Source organism: Brassica oleracea, chromosome C5 (genome assembly GCF_000695525.1).
Source record: "Brassica oleracea var. oleracea cultivar TO1000 chromosome C5, BOL, whole genome shotgun sequence".
In the NCBI taxonomy this organism is placed as follows: domain Eukaryota; kingdom Viridiplantae; phylum Streptophyta; class Magnoliopsida; order Brassicales; family Brassicaceae; genus Brassica; species Brassica oleracea.
In genome coordinates this window covers 14,098,783-14,107,209 of record NC_027752.1, presented here as the reverse complement: position 1 = coordinate 14,107,209, position 8,427 = coordinate 14,098,783, and the positions used below count along the sequence as shown (strand labels likewise).

Below are 8,427 nucleotides of genomic sequence, written 5' to 3'. Positions count from 1 at the left end.
TAAGGAAGATGACTGTGATCAAATGGACATGATATCTACTTCTAAGAAGTTATGCACTAAGATCATAAAGAAGGAGAAGACAAAGACTGATTAGTGATGATTTGGCCACCTAATAAAGAGTTATTTTGCTGGGATTTTTAATTTATTGTTTTATGACTTTGCTTTGGTTTTTTATATTTTCGTGATGGTTTTGTTACATTGATATTCCCTTATCTATTTATTCAATAAAGTTTGTTTTGTTTTTAATTATTGAATCACGTGAAGATTAAAACAATACATATTTTTGTATTATATACTTCAACGAGTCTAACCAAATATTCTTTGTCATTCTTTTCACGTCTAACCAACAACTTAACAACAATCATTCTTATGTCCTTCACTTGACGTAAATAATTTAAGAAATGCCTTCAAAGAACTAGCTTACTCATTTAATAGGTAAATATGTCTTGGAATGATAGACTCACAGTATACACATTTATTTTTTCAATATAAATAATAAATTGATTCTGTTTTTGAATGTAGGTTTCAGACTTCAGCATAATTGGTTTCATCTGATGGTTGAGGAAGAGATTTGACGTTGTTGTCAACCTATATCTCATCTATTTATGAAACACTTGATTCAAATAAGTATGCCTTAGCTAGAGTTTTAGACAAGACATACTCTATTTATTCTGCTATTTTCAAACAATTAAGTGTTAATTTTTTTCTACTATTTCTTACACAATCATTCACATTAACAAATATATTCTTCAATCAATCAAGTTAAAAGCTACCAGATATAGTTAAACCAACAAAATAACTTGATCGAAATCCTAGAGGCTGCTAAGTTGCTTTCATCTAATGAAAAATCCAATTGATACTTCATTCACCTAATAGCTAAAATAAATAATGGAATTTACTAACCGTGTTTTGTAATCTGAAGTGTGGTCGACAAATGTGTTGTCTAAATTTCGAATATGATGCAGCAGCATCATAGAAGCTACAACGGCTACTTTCCTTATTTGAGTTTCCGTTTTATGTTGATTTCCTTTTCGTTAGGTTTTTACTATTAGGAATAGGTTTTTATATGACGGTTTAAGAGTTCTATATAAAGAACTCTCTTATGGCTTTTGTAAGATACGCTTTTGATAATTAATAAAACTAGCTTTGAGCTTTATACCTTGATAGAGATTTGATTCAATTCATCTTGCTCGAAAAGCCTTGGAAGAGATTCGATTAAATTCATCTTCTTCAAGAAGCAGGTCTCTAGAGTTTTCAGTCGAAAACCCTAGATTGAGCTGATATCTTGTTCGTACCCTCCATCAGAATAGGAGTCTGGTCTTCGTACTCCAAAACGTTTGAAATCATGCAAATCAAATAAAACATATATATTATTTACAAACCACCATACACAATGAATTGAGAAAGAAGAATAATACATGACAGTGTATTTGTTACCTCCTATGCGTACATACCATAGTAAAATTTGGGAACTTTATCTCTTTGTATCATCTGCCTAATAGAAAGATTCATCATTTGCTCCGTTGATCTCTGCAAGGTGATTAAATCTGCACATTTATTTGTATTTACAGAGATATTAGACAAACACACAAATATGAATCTTGACATCAATAAAAAAGTGATGGAAACTTAAACAATAACTTACACCAACTGTGAGGACATGGAAAACCTTAGAGATCCTCAATTCTGATTCACTGGATTCAAAATTTCGAGTTTTTGTTTCATCACGAACGGTATATTATTTGAGACGTCCATCTTGAACAAACAATTCCATTCATCCTCACTGATTCATCAGCCTCTGCTTTCATTGCTGGTTGCATGTTTCAAGCTACAGAGTCTCCAATCTACAACGATCTCTCATAGTTAATATATATATAAATATGAAACAAACAAAAATCAATACATCTAAGTAACCACATCTCATAATCGAAAGGGAAATATATGTAGACTCTAACCTTTGAATCACTTAAGTATTTTAAGGTTAGCTGAGACAAAGAGATTGAATCCTCGCTTTCCTCATAAAAAATCTCTCCATGACTTGATCTCGGATAAAAAGCATCACCGTGGTAAAGAGATGAACAGAGAAGATGACAATTTTTCTTTGCTTCAACGACAAAAAGGAAGCGTACTCAGAAAAAAAAAGATTATGTTTGTTTGTTAGCTTTTTTTTTCCGGACTAATCTGTTTGTTAATTAAAATTGGGCTTAGGTTGGACCCTTTGTTTAAATGTTTGCATCTATGGCCCAATTATTTAACTCATACATTACATGTACAAAATTGATTAGTAAAACTTATACTAAACTAAAAATTAAAAATACAGAAAAAATATATAAAATTCTATATTACGATGTATATATTGAAATAATATGGAAATATGTTACATTGCTATGTAAAAAAAAATTACAAAATGGTTTACAAATTGTTGACTGAAGTTTATATTTTAATATAATTTCTATTCAAATAAATATGTTAAAAAAAACATTATATAAACTGCTTAAACAAAAAATCAATATAAAAGTACTCTACATTTGAGTTCTAAAATCATTTCGTTTAACAACAAATTAAATAAAAGTTTTGAATTCAGATGGTATAAAACAAAGCAAGAGAAAAGAAAAAAAGTTTACAAAAGATACTCTATGTTGAGAAGACTTATTAGAAAGAAAATTTTACTAAGATAGATACATTCAATAATTACAAACAAATAATCTATAGTAAATATAGTATTATCTAAATTACTTTAGTCAAATATAAATATTTAGAGGATACAACTTTCAATAAATAACTAAGTTCAAAAAAAAAACTTTCAATAAATAAATTTATTATTAATAACATTTCATATAAATCAATTTTAAATATTAAAAGTTCTAATATGTTTTCAAATTTATAAATAAATAAATAAAAAGTAACTGATAAATATATTCTTAGTTCAATTTAATACAATTCCAATTTTTATACATTTGTAGAGGGGGTTTGAATCGGACTATTTTCTTTCCGACAAAGTTTGTAGGAACCTAAAAACATGTAAATGTAAATAACTATATGTCTAAGAATATCGTTAAATAGTTTAAAAATACAAAAATAAAATTCAAAACCCGCGCGATTCAAAATCTAGTCTATATTTATATTAGAGTCACAAAATCCATGCTAATCTTTTTAGTATTGTCTTGGAAAACAGTCATATTTGCTTTCCACAGAGTGGGCTTTTTTGTTCACGGCGGATAAAGGACAGAAGGTTTATTTACAACTTTATTCAGGCCCCTCGAAGCCTCCTTATCTTTCGCGAAATAAATAAGACTTCGGTATTTTTGAAACACTTGGTATTTTTTTTATTAAAATTGTGTAATATTATCAATTAAAATGATCAACCGAACGTTGACAAAAAAAATGATCAACCGAACTACTAAGGAAACAAACAATGAGATAGTTCGCTGAAGGAAATATTTTATTGAAATTGTGTAGTATTATCATTTATGTTCGAGCTTGTGCGATTTAAAAAAAAAATTCATCCTTGTAGTGCGAGGAAACTTCAACGATAGAATTTTTAAAAAACTTGTACATCAGCAAGAAAACCAATTTCAAATATCCAAATACTAAAAGTTCAAATACTCAGGAGACTATATTTAAATACCAAAAGCTTTTATTTTTGTTTCAAAGTAAACGGAAGTATCGTTACTCTTTGGTGTTTCACTTGCAAATAAAAATTTTAAAAATAAATTGAACGAAACATTCAAAAATGTATAAGATGTACGCCAAGAGGAGAAATCTTATGAGCAACTCTTTGGGACAGATTAAACTTTTCTTCTTCAGAGTTTAGTGTAGCTAAGTAAGAGATTTGATTGTACAAACTGAATGTAAATGTTGGTTACCTGGAAGCTGCAACACCAAAGGCTTTGAATCATCACGTGCAATGCATGCGAAGGACGAAAGCACTGTTGTAGCTTCTTGGAACAGTTAGAACAGGAGGTGTTCTCTGTTTGTATGCCCATGAACTTTCCATCGCAAAGAAACTCAGTTGATTGTTTCAATGAGGCAGCATTAATAAACAACCAGTAAATATTGTAGGGCACCTAAATAAATACATTTTGAAGGTATACCTGAAGTGAGAACACTAACCGCATAAAAAAAAATACCTAAAACTCTCTCTACGACTCAAGCGCCGCCTAAATCTTTTTTTCAGATCTGAGGTCTTCTCTGGCAGGCGCTCCTCGCCGTGCTGTGAGAGGACCTCCCTGAACTCTTTTATCTAGTACTAGTTCTTGTGTAGTCTATTGAGCCTTGTTTGTGGTGGTTAGTGATGAAGTGCTACCCGTCGGCGATGGCGTTTTGGGGTTTGTGCAGTGGTTGGGTGATGGTTCGTTCTCGGTGAGGTCGGCTTCTCTGTCAGGGCGTGTTTTTTCCGCCAGTGGGGATTAGAGAAGCTGTCTTTTGATTCGAGGGGTTTTGAGTCTGGTTCGGGTGTTGCGTCAAGTTGGTTGGTTGATCTTTGTCTCTGGCTCCTCGTAGTTTGTGGTTTAGTATTTAGCTGTTCAATTTCTTTTAGAATTGATGAGTGTATTTGTGGCTGGTCTGTTCGGTTAATGCTGGTTTGAGATCTTTCAGTGTTGTTGCTCTGTTTCTTCTGGTCGTTCTATGCTTGGCTGAGACTGAAGGCTTTAAACCTTATCTATTTTCTGGTACGCGGTGGTCGTATTTAGCCGGTTCAGATGTGGGGTCTTCATTTTCTTGGGTTTGGCCTGACTGTCTCTCAAGAAAGGCATCAGAAGTCTCTTGGCTCTCCCTTCCGGTTGCAGCACCTCATCCTCGTCTCTTGGAGGAATTGAAGATTTGTCACAAGTCGTGTGTATTATGAAGGAGAATTTGATTTCTTTTGGCGTCATGGAGCTGGTTTGGTTGTGCGACATTGTAAGAAGGAGCTTGTTTGGGTCTTCGGTTAGGTTCGCTGGACTATGGATCCTGGCTTGGCTCCCCTCTTGAGGCTTTCACTTTTTACTCTTGTGTCGTCTCTGGTATGTTCTCGTCGCCTTCCTGTGTGGTTAGTTAATGATTTCAGCGGTGTAGCTTCGGTATAGTGAAGTTGTGCGGTCCCTTGGTATGCAACCTACGGGTTTTCCGGATTACTTGGTAAGGGTCCGAGGAGCTTTATGCTCAATTGTGGTTGGTCTTTGAGTAGTCGATTGCCAAACGTTTCTCTTCGTTGGCTGCTCGGTTTGAAGATGTGTCCTTTCTTTGGCTTATGTTGATGAAGTATAGGTAAGTCTTGTTTTGGTTTGTGGTTCTATATATGGTGGAACTATGTTAGAAGATTGGCGTTCAACCCCAATAATTTAGCCCTGCATCGCTTTCTTGCTTAATCTTGCTTCTAATATTGATGTTCTTCACCGCGCTTGAAGTTTAATGTGGTGCTCCAGCCTGCCTTATTTATCATTTTTCTCCTTTTGTCTTTGTAAGTTTCTGGAGTTTGTTAGGTTAAACCCTTGGCTCCGGGTGTTTTCGTGTAACTCGCCGGCTATTGGCTCCGGAAAGGTTATAGATTTTTGCCGGCTCTGTGTAAGTTAACGTTTAAAATTAATATCAATCTACCAGATGACATAAAAAAAGGTTAAAGGTATACCTGAAGTGGAGAAGTGAAAACATATTTATTGAGCTCAGCGACCGTAAAAGGTTCAATCTTGTTATCACCACAATACATCGAAGCAGTGGCGGTGTTCAGATACTTCGCAGCATACAAAACAAAACATCAAAAAGACTCAATCTTTACTCAAAATCAATCATAACCTAAACAGTATTCGTCCAAAAACCAAGATTTGATACCATCAAAAGACTTTTATTTACTCAAAAGTCAAAATCAATCATACTCAAACTTATATTCGATCAAAAAACATAAAAAGACTCGATCTTTACTCAAATTCAAATATAATTAAAACCCAAATTGGAAGCCCTAATTGGGTACTTACCAAGATGAGATCTAATAACGTAGGCTGATCAACTTTGACGAACTTGGCGTCCCAATTCTTGAGGTCAGTGTCCTCGGTGTTTCCATAGATATCCTTGTCACCGGCGTTTGTTTCGTCCCACTCTCCATTAATGATCTCTTCTCTTTATCCTCATCACCATCATCACACTACTAGGAAAATTGTGTTTAGCTACAAATTAGCTACAAAAGAACATTCGTGGCTGTTTTTTTACCACAAATTACTATAAAATAGCCACATTTTTTAAAAAGGTATAATTTGTAGCTACATAGTGGATTTTTGTGGCTAAATAGCTACAAAATATAATTTGTGGATATTTGAAGAAATTGAATTACAATTAGGTAAAAAATAAATCGTGGAAATCAAAACCAACTATTAGCCACAAGATTTTCGTAGAAATATATAGCCACGACATGTTTTGTAGCTATTCGTAGAAAAATGTAATCCCTAAATATACCTTAAACCATCATTTTTAGTAAATTAAAATCTTAAGTCCTAAACTTTTTAAAGTAAACTATAGTAATATGCCAAAAGAAAATTTAACACATTTAATGAATTTTAAATAAAATAAATTTCTATCACACTTTAAACCCTAAATATATCTCAAACTATAATCATATTATAACCCTAAACCCTTAATCTTTAACAATAAACTTTAAATCTTAAATCCCACATCCCTAAAAATAAACAAAAATACAGTTGTTCTTGAACGAGTTATCAAAACACATATTGATAAATTCTATATGTTTGTATGAAATAAGATCAATGTTTCTTGGATAATATGTATTATATAACAAAGTAATATTTATAATATAGCTATAATTAAGATCTAACTCTCACTAAAAAGTTACTAAGTTTATAAAAAATTTAAATAACAACTTAAAATTTTAAGCTAAACGATCTAACTCTTTCATAAATCTCAAACTCTAAATTACACATGTTTATGGCTTAACTTTAAACAACTTTAAATAAAAACATACAAATGTTATAAGAAATAACTTACCAATCCTAAATTTTGAGACTTTAAACCTAAACCCTTTAATCATATACCTTAAACTCTAAATCCTAAGTATACCATAAATCCAACCATTAAACTTTTAACAATTGAAATTAAATAATAAATCATGAAACTAAAATATATAGTGTAAGTAGTAAAGTAAATAGTATTGTATGAAATATAATAAAATTTTAAAGTATTTTACTGATATATATAATTAAATGTGCATACAGCATAATAAAAAAACTATTAGTTTTTTTTTAATTTCTTAGTGGCAATATAATATTGCAAGGCTTGCTATCTCCACCATTGATTACATTAATCTAATGGTTCAATATTTCAGATCTCCACCCTTTCTCCTCATTGGCTAATCCAGGACTACCAAGATTGTCATCTCAGCCATTAATTTCATTTTAATCTAAGGATCAAATTTTTTTGGTTTTCTCTCCTCTCTCCTCCGACATATTCTTTCTTCTTTCTCCTCTTTCATTTCTTATGCAAACAGAAGATATCTCTCACTCAATTGTCTCTTTCTCTTCCTCTCTCAAACACAAATGGACGAGTGGAGATTAATTGGAGAATGATTATTGTATACAAACAGTAGTATTTAACTCCAGCAATCCAACGTTTTAAGAACTGGATTAATTGGAGAATCCAGTCAAACATACGTCTCAAGAACTGGATTCCGGCGGAGAAGCGGTGCCATATGCGGCGGAGGAATTGAGATCCAGGCGAGTCATCCGATGGACTTGGCGCCGCTGCCTGTAGGTAAGACCAAGAGGTTTGCTTAACCCTCTTCTCTGTTTCTTGTCATGAACTGACTAAGACAATATCTCTAAGGTCTTTGTTTTTTTTTTTACTTTTTCTCAGGATGAAGAATTGAAGAAGGAGAAGCAGACGGTGGAAGAGGAGCAACAAGAAGAAAAAGACTACGGCGTGACATAGTGTGAATGTGTGATGGTGTACGAGCGCGACGGCGCGCTTAGTGAAACGGAGCAACACGACGGCCCTTCAGCTCCAGCCATATACTTCCTCATGGCGGCGCTAGAGACTATCCAAGACATAGAATTAGGTTATCTTTTAAACAATTTGTAAACCAGATATTATTTGTAAACCAATATAAATTTGTAAACCATAAATACCATTGTTTATAAAATAAAACAATTTATTTTGTCTAGATATTGCTGATATTTATATATATATATATATATTACAAAATCTATACTAATAAAATGGACTTTTTGAGGCTCCATTGAGCGTCCACATCAGCAAAAAAAAATTTCTCGAAAAATGACACGTGGCATTATTATTTAAAAATAGAAAATAAATAATAAGTAATCTATACTAATAAAAGGGACCTTTTGGGGCTCCATAGAGCGTCCACATCAACAAAAAAACTTATTTCGAAAAATGACATGTGGCATTATTATTTAAAAATAGAAAATAAATAATAAGTAA

General features: G+C 32.5%; 1 long non-coding RNA gene across 10 annotated transcripts in view; it reads right to left on the bottom strand.

Annotated features, from left to right (window-relative positions):
* The window catches only part of LOC106296050, a 15,536-nt gene extending 13,396 nt beyond the window's left edge, over positions 1–2,140 (bottom strand). For 6 of the 10 annotated variants that reach the window (XR_001261128.1, XR_001261136.1, XR_001261130.1 and 3 more), the window contains exons 1-3: positions 1,956–2,139; positions 1,646–1,854; positions 1,160–1,547 (exon numbers count right to left, since the gene is read on the bottom strand). This is a non-coding gene — a long non-coding RNA (uncharacterized LOC106296050). Of the gene's footprint in view, positions 1–1,159; positions 1,548–1,645; positions 1,855–1,955 lie in introns of all 10 variants that reach the window. The other 4 variants (XR_001261127.1, XR_001261132.1, XR_001261133.1 and 1 more) reach the window with 3 other exon arrangements.
* Positions 2,141–8,427: the final 6,287 nt, after the last annotated feature.